The sequence below is a fragment of the Vicia villosa genome, unplaced genomic scaffold, assembly GCF_029867415.1.
Source record: "Vicia villosa cultivar HV-30 ecotype Madison, WI unplaced genomic scaffold, Vvil1.0 ctg.000032F_1_1_3, whole genome shotgun sequence".
NCBI classification, from domain to species: Eukaryota; Viridiplantae; Streptophyta; class Magnoliopsida; order Fabales; family Fabaceae; genus Vicia; species Vicia villosa.
This window is the reverse complement of record NW_026704967.1, coordinates 705,561-720,425: the sequence shown is the minus strand read 5'-3', so window position 1 is coordinate 720,425 and position 14,865 is coordinate 705,561. Positions and strand designations below refer to the sequence as shown.

The 14,865-nt window shown below is 30.2% G+C and overlaps 2 long non-coding RNA genes across 17 annotated transcripts; both read right to left on the bottom strand.

The window, feature by feature from the left end:
* Positions 1 to 4,297: 4,297 nt before the first annotated feature.
* LOC131622579 (uncharacterized) lies at positions 4,298 to 9,687 on the bottom strand. Of its 15 annotated transcripts, none has more exons than XR_009289942.1 (6): positions 8,262 to 9,687; positions 7,483 to 8,179; positions 5,906 to 7,129; positions 5,212 to 5,293; positions 5,031 to 5,100; positions 4,298 to 4,859 (listed from the first exon to the last, which is right to left on the bottom strand). It is a non-coding gene; the product is annotated as an uncharacterized LOC131622579 (long non-coding RNA). The 15 variants fall into 15 exon arrangements; XR_009289944.1 differs by having other exon boundaries at positions 5,031 to 5,094; XR_009289948.1 differs by having other exon boundaries at positions 5,031 to 7,129; positions 8,262 to 8,325; positions 8,530 to 8,587; positions 9,094 to 9,687.
* Positions 9,688 to 11,245: 1,558 nt separating this feature from the next.
* LOC131622578 (uncharacterized) lies at positions 11,246 to 14,584 on the bottom strand. 2 transcript variants are annotated; one of them, XR_009289934.1, is made up of 4 exons: positions 14,414 to 14,584; positions 13,855 to 14,290; positions 12,042 to 13,649; positions 11,246 to 11,976 (listed from the first exon to the last, which is right to left on the bottom strand). It is a non-coding gene; the product is annotated as an uncharacterized LOC131622578 (long non-coding RNA). The 2 variants fall into 2 exon arrangements; XR_009289933.1 differs by having other exon boundaries at positions 11,246 to 11,962.
* Between the last annotated feature and the right edge of the window lie 281 nt (positions 14,585 to 14,865).

The following is a 14,865-nucleotide window of genomic DNA, read 5'->3' as shown; positions in this document are numbered from 1 at the left end:
TCAAGCAATACAAACTCCCTTTCCCTAATAACAATTTTGCTTCTTTTAATAAATTTGATTTAGTTCATATGGATATCTGTGGTCATCTCTCTATTACTTCCATGGATGGATTCAAATATTTTTTTTAACTATAGTGGATGATTTCACTCGATACACGTGGACTTTCCTTATGACTAACAAATCTGAAACAAGAACACTTATAAAGAACTTTATTGCTTATTGCTAAACTCAGTTTTCTTGCTCTATCAAGGTTATTAGGAGTGATAACAAGCCCGAGTTCCTTATGCCCTCTTACTATGCATCTTTAGCTATTGTTCACCAATGGAGTTGGGATGAAATACCTCAACAAAACTCCATTGTTGAAAGAAAACATAGACACTTATTAAATGTCACTAAGGCATCGTTTGGCCGGGCTTTTTTCTGTTGTAAAAGTCACTTTTAAGCTAAAGTTAAAAATAAGAGCTTTTTAAATAAAGTTAAAGTTGTTTGGTAATATTTATAATTTTTCAACTTTAAAAATACATTTAAACTAAATTGTTTGATATATATATATATATATATATATATATATATATATATATATATATATATATATATATATATATATATATATATATATATATATATATATATGAAAATATTATATATATATATTTTATATATATGAAAATATTTTATATATATAAAATAAATATATATATATATATATATATATAAAATAAATATATATATATATATATATAAAATATTTTCATATATATATATATATATATATATATATATATATATATATATATATATATATATATATATATATATATATATATATATATATATATATATATATATGTGTGTGTGTGTGAGAAAATATTTTATTTAATATATAGATGAAATAATATAAAAAGTTAGAAAATAATAAAATATGATTTTTCGTCTAATTTTAATACAGCATTTGATGTAAAATATTTGCAGTGAGAATACTGATTTTTATTCATACTTTTAAAAATGATAAAATATTATATATAAAATAAAAATAAAATACTACTATATTACTAAAATATATAAAATATGTTAAGAAAATTAATTGAATATATTTTTTTTATAAATATTTGAAAATATGTGAAGATAACGTTGGCACATGAATGAATAATTTTTTTGAATTAAAAATAAAAAATAAATTAATATGAGAAGAATTATAAAAATGTATGTTGGAGTGAAGAATTTATGAATGAATAATTTTTTGAATTAAAAATAAAAAATAAATTAATATGAGAAGAATTATAAAAATGTATGTTGGAGTGAAGAATTTAAAAATTATTTATAATAATGTGATAGTATAAATTGTATTTACCGGTATTCGAAGATATATATAGCTATGAAAATATTCTAAAAAGTTATTATAAAGTAACTTTCAACAACTTTAATAAAAGCTCCTTAAATTATATTTTTATTCTTAAAATAAAAGTCACTTTTTTTATAAGGAGCTTTTTTTAAATAATGTTTGACCCTCCTTCTCCTTTAAAGTATAATAGAAGTTAACAAAAAGTCAGGTCAAACTGTACCTAAATCCTTTTTGTTTCATGCACATTTACCTAAATGTTTTGTGTCATATGCTCTATGTCATGCCACATACATCATAAATAGGCTCTACAGTCCTACCATTCAAAATCACACCCATTTTGAACTCCTTTTTAATACACATCCATCCTACACAAGCCTTAAAATTTTTGGATGCTTAGACTATGCCTCCATCCTTAGCAGAAATAGGGATAAACTAGATCTCAGAGCCACCAAATCTTTATTTTTAAGCTTTACTATGGGTATCAAAGGATATCTCATATTTGACCTTGACAAAAGATCCATTTTTACCTCAAGGAACTGTGTGTTTTAAGAACACATCTTTCCCTACACATCTCATCCTCCCCTTCTCCTCAACCATGTTACCCAGACAGATCCATACCCACCTCAACACTCCTTTCTCTTTGATCAAAAACTTACCATATACCCCCTTCCTCATCATAATAATGGATTTGAAAATGTTGGGCATTTGCTACATATTTATTGTTACTCTAAATTTTCAATATTGTAAATAATCGTATTTAAAAAGTTTCTACATTATATATGAAAGAGAAATGCTATTTAGCTCGAAAGAATTAATCACGAAAGAGTCACGAATTTTCGTCCAACCTATTAAAATAGTTGTTGACATATTGACATGGACTTGGAATAACCCTTAATTAAATTTTTTATCTGTTTAGTTTATGTTTTATTTTTAATAATCAAAATAGTATTATTTCACGGGTCCCTATCACCGCAATACCTTTTTTATTTTACAGGTCACTATCACCGCAATGTTTAGTTTATAGTTATTAGTAATATTTTTAAATATTTATAGTGATTAAACATATCAGATTTATCATGTTCGTGATTTGTTACATATTTATTTTTAATTAATATTTGCAGTTATTAATGATTTTATAATAACAATTATATATTAATATGGTAACAATCAAACTTTATCGAATAATTTAAAGTATGAATGAACTTACCCGTGTGAATGCAAAAGTCTTCTACTAATAATCTGTTAAAAGTTTTTTTTTTTCACAAACATATAGAATTATGATCTTTGAGCTTGTAAGTTTACTTTTTGTCAAATATTTAATAAATTTTCACCTTTTTTCTAAACAAATCTCCTTTAAAGAAAGTGAGACATTTATGATTTTTCACCCACCTTATTTTACCATTTTTTGAACTCTGCAAGACAATTATTGCTATGAAAAAAATCACATATTTATTGGTATGCATGGTGGATGTGAAAATGGCAGCCTGCTTTTTCTATATGAAGAACGAAACTGCCAAAAGATTAAAAAAAAATGCATTTTGGAATAGCTACGAAATGGAATTTGAGTTCATAGTTTTCTCTGGTTTTACTGTGAGTTCTTCCGAATTCTGACTGCATATTTTCTACTAACAGCTATCGGTTCAGCAATTATGTGTCGTAGCTTCCAGTGATGATTATAATTTTGTCTTACGTTATGTACAATATCTTCCAGTAAGGACCAAAAACCTTTATTTGAAGGGAGCAAACCAATGATGATCCTATCTGTTCTATAGTTCGTACTTTTTTCACTATGAAACAACAAAATTCAAATTCATGAATCATGATTCATGTCTATGTGAGGAGACTGTACAACCTGCTATACTAATTAGTAGTACCTTTGTGTCTAATTTAAAACCTTATTTATTTGATTTTTGTTATTGATAAATATAGACACTTTTCGAATTACATGTTAGAGTAGCTCCAACGCATGATTTTTCTCTGGTTCTCCAACATGTCCAACATGCCCTTCAGTTTTTTCTCCATTGGAGTTGACCAGCATTGCCAACCGTAATATAATAATAATAAAATTAATCCTGTCATTGTTAATCAACTCTTTTTTTTAACACTTCAATTGATTATAAATAAGTATATTTGATAAGTTTTATTTTTTCTTAAATTTTTAATTTAAATAATATAAATTATTATTTTAAATAAAATAAAATTTAATATAAATAAAATATTAATATATAAAGTAAAGTTGTGAAATTCAATATAAATTTTTTAAACTTGTACCATTTAAAATGGAAATTAAAAAAATTGTTTTAAGATGGTGTGTCATTACGGATCCCACAAAAAACCTAAATATAAGTAGTACCTTTGAAAATGTTCTTGATATAGTATCTGTGTTGTAATGCTGAAAAGAATAAGACCCCAAGTGATTGGTATCTGTGTTGTAATGCTGAAAAGAATAAGACCCCAAGGCCCAATCACTTGGTTAAATTTTGTTATTTTTAATTAAATAAAGAATGGACAGCTACTCAACATGAGTTACACAAGTCATTACTAAAAGAGAAAAAAATATTCTTACACTATTTTTTAACACCTACACTCTATATTCATCCACAAAACATACTAACACTACAAGAAAATCTGCAATTAGCTACGACAAAAACAATAGTTGTTTCGTAGCTAATCTCTATGAAACAGAGTTAGCTAGGGATTTGTTGTGAATTAACCACGATATACGCCGTAGCATGGATTGAGTGGCTAATTATCTTGGCCCAAAATTCCTAGCAAAATTCTTACTAATTTTTAAAATCTTCTAGCTAAACCAAAACTAAATGGTAGCAAAATGTCGGCCTTAATTTTATTTTTCCTAGCTATACAGCTGCAATATAGCCCCAAAAATATCGTAGTAAATTTCAAGCTAAAGTTTAAAGTGAATTTGATGGCTAATTTTATGTAATTTGTAATCAAAACAAATTACCCTGGATCAAATTTTTGTATAATTAATTCTACTCAACAGTAGTTATACTAGATTGTAAATAATCATTCGTAAACATTGTTAAAAATTAATAATTTTATAATATTATTCACAAAACTAAAATACATCAAAATCATATTCTATTTTATTTCAACTTCACAAATTATAACTATGGTTCCAAAAATTAGATTTGAACTAGATTAGACTATTCACATTTGATTATCTCACTCTTCAATTGAAATTTCTCACATTTGATTATCTCACTTGACAATTGAAACTACTCACATTGAAGCATGTTCGACATTACATCAGATTTAACGAAACAACTAACAACAAAGTATTTATATCTAATGAGTATCATACGGGTTAAAGACTGCCTCACCAAAAGTATGCATTCCATTACAAATGGATCTTTCCATCTTGTAAATTGAAAGTAAGCTTCAATTGGTGCTCTGCAATATTTCAACTTCATTAAGAATCAAAATACAATTAAGACATTCCCGAGAATAATTTTGGGTAGATTGCGACATATTATGGGCTCGCAAAATATAGTACCTAGATGAAAAGGAAAAATATCATAAGCAAAAAAAGTTGTTAAGAAAATTAATACTTGTTAAAGACAAAATATAGTTGTCCCTACCAGTAAAATACAAAATACTTGAAGAAAAAAACTTATAACAGTAAAAAGTAAAAACTACAAAATAAATAGAGATCAATATAACTCACCGGCAGGTTGGCGCAACCGAATTCTGTTAGGAAAGTTGGCAAAAGCAGCGAAAATATTCCTGACCTATTACTTAACACAAATGTAACATCATAGATCATAAAAACTAGATATAGGATTAAAAAGGTTTGAGATTTAGAAGGATAATGAATGATCCTATTGAAAAAGTGACAAAGGTTACACCTGAGATTTTGGCGGTTTCACATTTGATGAAGGAAAAGTCCTGGAAGATCACAAAGTGCAGGACCCTTGACTCAATCGTCACCTATAAAATCATAAAATATGAAAGTAATGAATGAAAATAAGTCAACCCACTTGTTAATTCAAGAAATCAGTTCTAACATGCAATTTTCAACTGTTGTCAATCTGGTGCCCACATCTTATTCTTTTATACTTCTTAATTTATATTTATGCATGTTGAAAACCAGCTTTGCCTTTATCCACGTGTGTATCCATAACTTATGAGTCTAAAAACAGTTGCATCAGTGATGTACTTATGTTATGTCAAAGAATTTGATACTCTTTGTCTTCTAATTCTACCATTGGAGGATTAAGCATCCAAAAGTAGCTTTATGTTACCACTCTGTAGTAAAACTGTAACACTGCAGAACCTAACTAAAACACAAAAAACCTAAAGCCTCTACAGGTTACCATATAAGAAACACTTGAAATTTTTCACTTTGTACGATACTCTATTTACTAGGAAAATATGATTACTGCAGAGTCAATACATGTAATAATACTTTTTACTATTCATATATTTAATCAGATTTATATTGAACCAGATTTATATTTAATCTGTCAAAGGAACCATTTTCCAGTAAAAGGCGGCAAAAATACAAATAGAGAGAAAATCGTTCAACAAATTGAGTTTAACCTATGACTGGCCTTTCCTTGTGGCCATATGATGAGTTGTATTACCCTTCTTATCGCACTCTTTCAATAAAGTTGGATCAACTTGTAATATCTCGTCCACCACTGATGTAATATATCCTCTGACACCCATATGCACTGCAGTTTGAACTTTTTATCTTTGATAAAGACAGTTCATGTCTCACGAGTAATAAGTGCTTCCACAATTCGATTTACAAGCTTCAATGTAGTGATGTGGATAGTAAATAAATTTCATTTTAAGTTTGTTTCATCAACACTAGCAACAATTAAATAGATATCACTAGTAGGTCTGAAAATAACTACACGTTGAAGAAATAGAGGTAATTTCTAACTCACACCTGGTGTGTGATGTGGATAGTAAATAAATTTCATTTTAAGTTTGTTTCATCAACACTAGCAAAAAAAAGTAATTCATTGATTACACCAAATAATGAAGCATGCTTCTAACTATCACATAAATACGATCAATCGGCATTGGCAGGTCTACACATAGCTACTGACAATAGAAACCTTATATTACATGTCATGTTATTGTTACTCATAATGGTAGTTGTACCTAAATGAATTTTACTCATTATTTTTTCCAAAGTAAGTTGAATAGTTTTTTACTTTCAAATGCCTAGACTTCAATCAGAGATACTACAACAACAACAACGATCCAGTCTTATCCCACTAAGTGGGTTCGGTTACATGGATCAACTTTCGCCATAATGTTTTATATAAAACCATGTTTCTATCCAAATCGTTAATCCTGGGATTTTTCTTTATAACTTCTCTACCACTAGTTGTTTGACTTCTCTCTATTTGATCTACTCTTCCTACTACATAATCTACATGTCTTCTCTCTACATGATCAAAGATACTATTCTAAAGAAAATTGAAAACAAGCAAGAGAGGGGGATCAACATTCATACCAGGCCCTGGGCAAATCATCAAAAAAGTTTTTGGAAAGAGGCAAAGCCATAAGCATCGGTCGGCCAAGTAAAACATAAGTTTGATCATCACTAACACTAGCAACAATCAGTGAGTTATCCGGAGCTTTACCGAAATGAACAAGCAGATAAATCCCGTATCCAACCATTGCTAGACCAGTAATGGTCAGTAAGCTGTTCCAAATCTTCAAAACACATTCCCAACAACCCATCCTCCTCTACTCACAATCCAACTTCAATCCTTCAACCAGAATCCAATGCACAATAATTATTCTCTGCACAAAATGCATTTCCACAAAACATTAGTAATTAGAAACAACACGAAACTAAGCACAACAACGATAAAAACATTATACACATGAATTTAAACATCCGAGGACTGTATAAGACAATTGACCCAGGTCAATCACGCTGGAAAATTCACGGCCATCACATTTCTTTCGAGAATATTTGGTGAATATTCAGAAAATCCCCACTTTTTCTGTAATTGATCATATGTGGTTTTTAATGCAATTGACCAGAATTTCTTCAAAACATTTTTAGCTAAGAAAATCATTGAGGATTCATTCAACCAAAAAGAAATAAATAAATTGTTTTTGAATGATTCATAGAAGATAGAATTACTCACATGTAGAATCCATGATTTGTGCAATGATCGTGTTGCAAAGTTGGAGTTTTTGAGAGGCTCTTGGGATCACTCAACAAGAAAGAAACGGTGACTCTGTCTGGGATGGAATGCGAGCGTGTCTGTCTGGAAAGAAAATATAAATGAAGATAATGCCCTTGTATGATAAGCGTTAATTATGACATAACCCCACGTTATGTTTTTGATGTGTTTTTTTGATACATCTAACCTCAGGCCAAGAACTAAAAATCTCCTTCATAATATCTGGAGAAAAATCAGAAATTAAAATCATGATTGAAACACTTAATCATATATATCAACAAACCAAGACATGCATTTAACTAGAACATGAGGATACTTCTTTAACTTTTACTATTGTTGGACATACAATAAATCAAAACTACAGCTAACATCATTGAGAACCATAGGATACAAGCTTGCAGTTAACAAATTAAGCTGCAGTTAACTATTTCACTGCAGTTGGAAACTATAGCTGCATTCACGCAGTCAATGAGAAATTAGACTTCAAAATATTGGTCTAGCCACTTTTAAAAAGGGTACTTGGATCATCAAGCTAGTTTGCACCTTTCTTAATTACACTATCTTCTAATAATCACCTGGAATAACAAAAGCAATCCAAGGAGACTAACATGTACAGCAGGCACTAGATTATCTGTGTAAGCCTACCCGCCAGCTTCACCTGATAGAAAAATTTTATGTTATCAATAATTTAGATCATTTATGAATCTGCTTATACAAGGAAATGGAATAAAATACTCAACTGGAATCGTGTAATCTGGTTCAGGAATCACAGTCTCTCTGATTACTATACTCTCTAATTCCAAACTGTCAACAAAGAAATTCACATTCACAACCATAAGTCAGAGTAGTAGTAACTTAGAAAACACGGACACCGAAAATGATACTAATACTAAAACATTGCAGCTGTATCGAACACTACATTGAAGTTTCTGGGCTACATAGGTAATGAAAGATACTTATATAATACAAGCTTAGCACAAATTGTAAGCAACATAAAAACCACAGGACCTTCAACAACTTTCTGATCTACTGATGTAGGCAAATGAACAGAAGCTTCCGCAATGCTCTGAAATGTTAAAATAGATGTTCAAACTTAATCTAACATAATGGATACGTACATGATTCACAGGACCTTAAAAAGAAAACCACAAGCAAGCATCCAGAGGATAAATTATGACTTCTAATCAGATTTATAAATGATTACTAAGGAACAATTATTGGAAGTGTGGTGACCAATTATTTATCGAGTGGCAGCATGATAGTCCACCATTGAATTATTAGATCTTCCTCTTACTAGGCTGAAACCATCAAATAGCGGCCGCTAAACATCAAATAGCGGAGGGTCACCACTCCGGACCGATATCTCGGGATAGCGCCGATAGCGGCCGCTATCAATAACTCTACTCTAGTCTCTATAAGTTACCAACCCTATACAATGTCCTTAGTCTTTAATACTTCCCAAGTCTATCATAGGAACTTCCTATGTTCAAATCAATACTTAGACAGTTCTAGAGAACAATAAAGAAAAATCTTGGTATTTTCACTAGACCAACTCTAGAGAACAATACAAACCTCTCCACCAATGATGTGAGAATACTTTTGAATTGTCAAAAAACTCTTGAGATTCTCTCACTTGCAATCTTCAAGTCAAATATTCTCTCAAATTCTACATTAAAAAATTATATATTCTATCAGTCAAATATCAAAGAACAGAAATCAAATTGATCAATCTAACAAAAGAAAACGGACTGAGAAATATATAAATTGGAAATTTCACACCTACACCTTCATCGACGATAATTCTTCACTTACTATCATGGAGATTGCCTCGCGAGACACCGTTGAAACAGGAACCCTAAAAATCAAGTACAAATAAGTGATAGTGTTAGGCACTGTCAATTCTTTAGAATAAGCAAAATGGAGAGTGATGATATAGATCGGAAAAAATACAACGATTAGGGAAGATCGGATAGATGTATTGCGAATCAGAGAACGAGAGCGAGTGAGATTAAGCGCTTATGAGAAAAAGTGATTCACATAGAAATGGTTGTGGTCAGAGAACGAGAATGAAATTTAGATGTTTTGCGAAAGCTGCAACATCCTTTAGGTTTTGAAACGGTGGTGCGATGAAGTGCAAGAGAAAACCGGTGGTGCGATGAAGCGCGAGAGGAGAGAGAAAAATAAATTAAAATAATTTTGTTCTTATAAATCATTTTACTTTTATTTCACAAAATTGATTTTGTTTTTAATTTTTTATTCAAAATTTCTTTTTCTTATAAACAAAACAACTGAGCGAATTATAAATTTGTTAAACTTATTCATTTATTTAATTTGCGTAATATTATATTGAATTATAAAAATAGCAAAGTTGTTAAATTTAGCTATGAAATTAATTTTTGAAGTAGAATCATATGCAATCAGCTAGGAATTGCCTTGAATTAACAGCTCTAGCAAATATTTGGTAGCTAATTTGTTATTTTCTTGTAGTATAACTTCATTTTTAAATAATATATACTATTTTTGTTTTTGTGCCATATCATTTTGGTTTGTTTTTATTTAAGGTGTAGGATACGGTGTAAGTAAAAATGGTGTCAACATAGTAAAGCTGTTACTAAAATTCGTGCAAAAAACTTTGTGAAGTTATTTCGCCAAAATTTCTCTGAAAATATTCTAATTGTTACAAGTGTCATTTAATTTCATGTTCAACGTGTGTTTTTTAAGTGTTTGGATTTTAGAATTCAAATGCAAACTTAGAAAAATTACTTTGTTATACTTTATATTTGGTATATTTTAGATTCTAAACTAGTAGAAGACCCGTGCGTCCGCACGGGTAAATCAAATCTTAAAATGAATAATATATTATAAACGCAAAAAAAGAAGTTTAAAAATTTGAATGAAAAATGTTAATTTAAGATTCACAATACATAATATAGATGAAATGAATCTATATATAGTAGAATTGTAATAACTAAATATTTATTAAATCACCAACATGATAAATTTAATATGTCTAATAACTAAATATTTACAAATATCACTAATAATTATAAATATTTTTAATATTTTGTTGTTTAAATAAAAAAAGTATTGTGGTGATAGTGTCCCATGAAAATAATGAGTTTATGCTAATTATAAATATTTAAAATATTTTGTTGATTGAAATAAAAAAGATATTGTAGTGACAATGTCCTGTGAAAAATTCTTAGATGAATATTTTTCAATTTTAATTGATATATAAATTATTTAAATGCAATTATAAAAGATTATATAATAAATTTTATTGTATAATACAATTTAGACTATAAATTATTCCAAACATCTCATATTTTATTGAAATAATAGGAGAAATTGAAAAAAAATCCAATTCTTCTAATGCCATAGGTGAAGATTATTCATATCTTAGAATATTGGATAAGGTTTAGTTATTGTTTATATATAATAATTATAAAATCAATCATAACCGAAAACATTTTTAAAAAAAAATCACTAATATAGAACCAAACACACTTTTAGACTATTTTTTTTTTTAAAAAAAATCACTAATATAGAACCAAACACACTTTTAGACTATTGAGTGAAAAGCTTACAAGTTTCCAAAATTATAGTAGCTGTGGCAGGAGTAGATGTTTAATTTATTTGAAAACATATATAAGACACATATTCGTAATCAAGCTTGCATGATCTGATACATATATTCATTCAAGTCTCGGTTACATACTTACATTAAAATAATGTGCTATCATTTTGTAAACTTTTATATTGAATCTGAATGTGGCTTACATGTATTGTTTTCGCATTTATAAATAGCAAGCATATCGGTTTCCATTTATGTAAAATATTATTGCATGTTAATTTGTTACTAAAAGTTGTCTTGATTTCTTTCTGTTTACAGCTAAGTTCTTTATAGGTTCAACAGTTCTTGAGAGTTTCCAAGATTGCCAATGCTGCTTCAAGTTTCTATATAGTTTTACTGGTCTGTTACTAAAAGCTTAGAACTTGTTTTTGGCTTAAACATTCAATGAATTCTTCTTGTAAGAAAAATGATGGTGTGATTCAACAATAGAGACTCTAGAAAACGTATTATAGGCAAGAATGGATCTTAGAAATGAATACCAGCCTGGATCACAGTCAGTAATGCAGGACCAGATGAATGAAATTTATCCGAGTAGAAGACCGTACAATCTCAATGCATAAGAAGTTAAACCTGTACATCATTTCTCGATACAGACGGGCGAGGAATTCACTCTTGAATTTATGAGATAAGTCAAATCCCGGGAAGCCTTTGTTTTTGAATGTCAGTGATCCGAATTATCGTCGTCTCCTTCCCAACTGTTTGACGGTTACTCGCAAAATGATTTTTCGGATGCATCAGCTATAGTTACTGCGCCATAGGGACAGAAGGAACAGGAAAATGTGCATTTGAACAGAACAGGAAATTCTCCTGCATGATATAAACTATAAAGGGTGAACACAAAGAAAAGAACATGAAAATTTTGTCCTGCATGATATGTCTAGCGTACCATTCTCCGCCTCCGCCTCGCACGGTCAAAGCTCCAATAGCAATCTGCTTCATTCTCAATAAGAATAACCAAATGTGAAAAAAATATCGTTCATTCATACAATGGAAATAATCCATTAAGAAACTTAATGAAGCTCTTTCAGTTTAAGATTAAAAAATTGAAAGGTATAGTACATTTATTTCAATACTTTGCAACTTATTCAAGCTTTTCACATATCATACTTTGCAACTTATTCAAGCCTTTTTTATAAATATTTATTTCAATAAGTGCTCCGATAACCCTTTCATATTTATGATATGCCTACCACCCATAATTACTAAACCATCAGTAAACCATCAGTTTACCTTTTCTTTTCCACACTCAACAACCTCAATGCTTCTTAGAAATCGGTTTCTCATCACACTCAACAACCTCAATTCTGCTTAAAAATCAGTTTCTCACATGCTCCTCGAGTGGACACTTGAAGGTGATAATAATTTGAAGAATTGGGGTTTATAACTGAAATTACAACAAACTCAAGATGGTGGGTAATCACTAATGCTGCAAGGAGGTTTTGGGGAGTGAAATCACAATAGGCTTATGATGATCATTGAACGATGTTACTACGAATGTAGAGCATAGAGGGAACAACAGCGTTCCGATAAAAATACAACATAAATATTTTCATAAAATAAACAAATCTTAAAATGACTATCGTTTGATTTAGGTTCATTATAAGTGTAAAGACACTCACTAAGGGTAATTGTATAATCACATTATTTTCATGTCTTATAAGAATAAATCTAGCCATACAGTCACTACCATAGGTAGAGAAAATATTACATCTACCATGTTAAGAATATCATATTCTCAGTATTTTCTTTGACAATATGTTGCTCTTCCTAAAGATAATCTTCCTGCAATGCATCCAAACTAACCACATAAAAGAACCTTATAACTTACAGAATGACACCACAAACACTGTTGCCAATTCTATTAACCTTAAAGTCGAAGTTAAATTAAACTTCTAATTTGACAACACCTATGTGACGTCAAAGAACCTCTAACAGCTTATGAAATAAAATTGAAAATACCTGAAACTACAAGCCTCTAACATATGCCAAGCCAGCATCTCATGCTGCAATTTCAACAAAATTTAGTAGTGGTCAAACCCTGGTGTAAACAGCATAAGGTGTATGGAAGTTATTTGTCAGAAACACTAAAGATAAATTTTGCAAATCTCACTTAAGACCAAGAAAAGAGGTTACTTTGTTTATCAGTAATTTAAGGCACACCTATTACACAGTAATTTAAGAGAAATGTTCTTTTCAATTAGTAAAATCATCCCCCCCCAAAAATGAACCCCTATCAAGTACCAAGTTAGAAGTCTCCCATGCAAAATCAGAAGTACAGCACAATCCAAAGAATATGATAACATCAGAAAGGATTGATCGCAAAAGAACATCATCATAATAGGATTGATTGCTGAAAAACATCATTAGATATTGGCTATCAGAACATATTTTCAAACCTTAGAACATAAATATTGGTGGAGTGTACCTATATAATCCACCTCATCACCCTGTAGATTGATCTTCGATATAGATTGCAGCAATATCACAACAGACCCTGCAGAATCGAAATTCATATCATACATCTCGTCCACGTATTCCACTTCGCTTTTAATTAATAAACCACTAAGATAACCGCAATTTACGACTCCAACTTTGGAATACATGTCAGTATGGAATTGTTTTGATATCATAAGAATCATATCAGAAAAATTCAAAAATAAATGCCATGGAATCCAAATTAGAACAGAAAATTAGCTGACCTTGACCAACATTATGTTCTTGCCGATAACTTTGACAACTTCACCAACATATGAGTCAGGCTCTTGAAGATGCTGCAGGGATACAAACACATGTGCGTCACTAACTAACATACCGAATTCGATTATAAACGTAATAAAGGAAATTTCAAAATATAGCAACAAAATTACCTTTATATAAATTTTTTGTTGTATATTGATTTTATTTCAGGAGATACTATGAACAACAACATCAACACTAAGACAAAAAGGCGAAATCACCATCGGAGTAAATGTATTGTATGTAACCACCGTAACCGAGAAAACAAAACACAAGCCATTAAAATCAACATTGAACAAAAGTTTTATAACAACTTAGAAGTGAAAGCTATGTCAAATGAAATGAACATAATATTGAACAAACGTTTATCAATCTCACCTTTACACTACCTCTCTACCTCTATCAACGAAAGATTGGTTTATCAGCAACAATAAAGAGCGGAAATCAAAAATGTCTCAGTAGAAAGAAAAAAAGCCATGAAATTGAAATCACAAGAACATGAAGAATCGAAGAAACCCTAACCTTGACAAACTCAGCATCCCACGCCTTGAGTTCATCTCCAGAAGAATCGAAGAAACCCTTACCTTACATAAAGTATCTTTCTCGTAACGTTGGGAAGAGAAATTTCGATGTCAGCACATTTAGGGTTTGAATCGGATAAGGGGAGAAGTAGAGATGAGAGAGAAAGGGGATGACTACTGTAGCGGGGAAAATCTGATATCGAAGCCATGGGATTGACTCGAATCAATATTCCGTTTGAAATCGCCACCGCGCTTTATTTTTTCAAAGGAAAAGGGAAAAGAACGTAAAACCCAAAGTTTTGTTTTTAAAACAAGAAAGAGAACTCAGGTTCGGGTGTTGATTATATGAGGGGAAGGTTTAAAGCACCCCTCATATCCGTGGTACTCCACGGGAACCTTTTTGAAAATCTGTGTGTGTGTGTGTTAAAAAACGGTTTGTTTTATTTTTAAAAT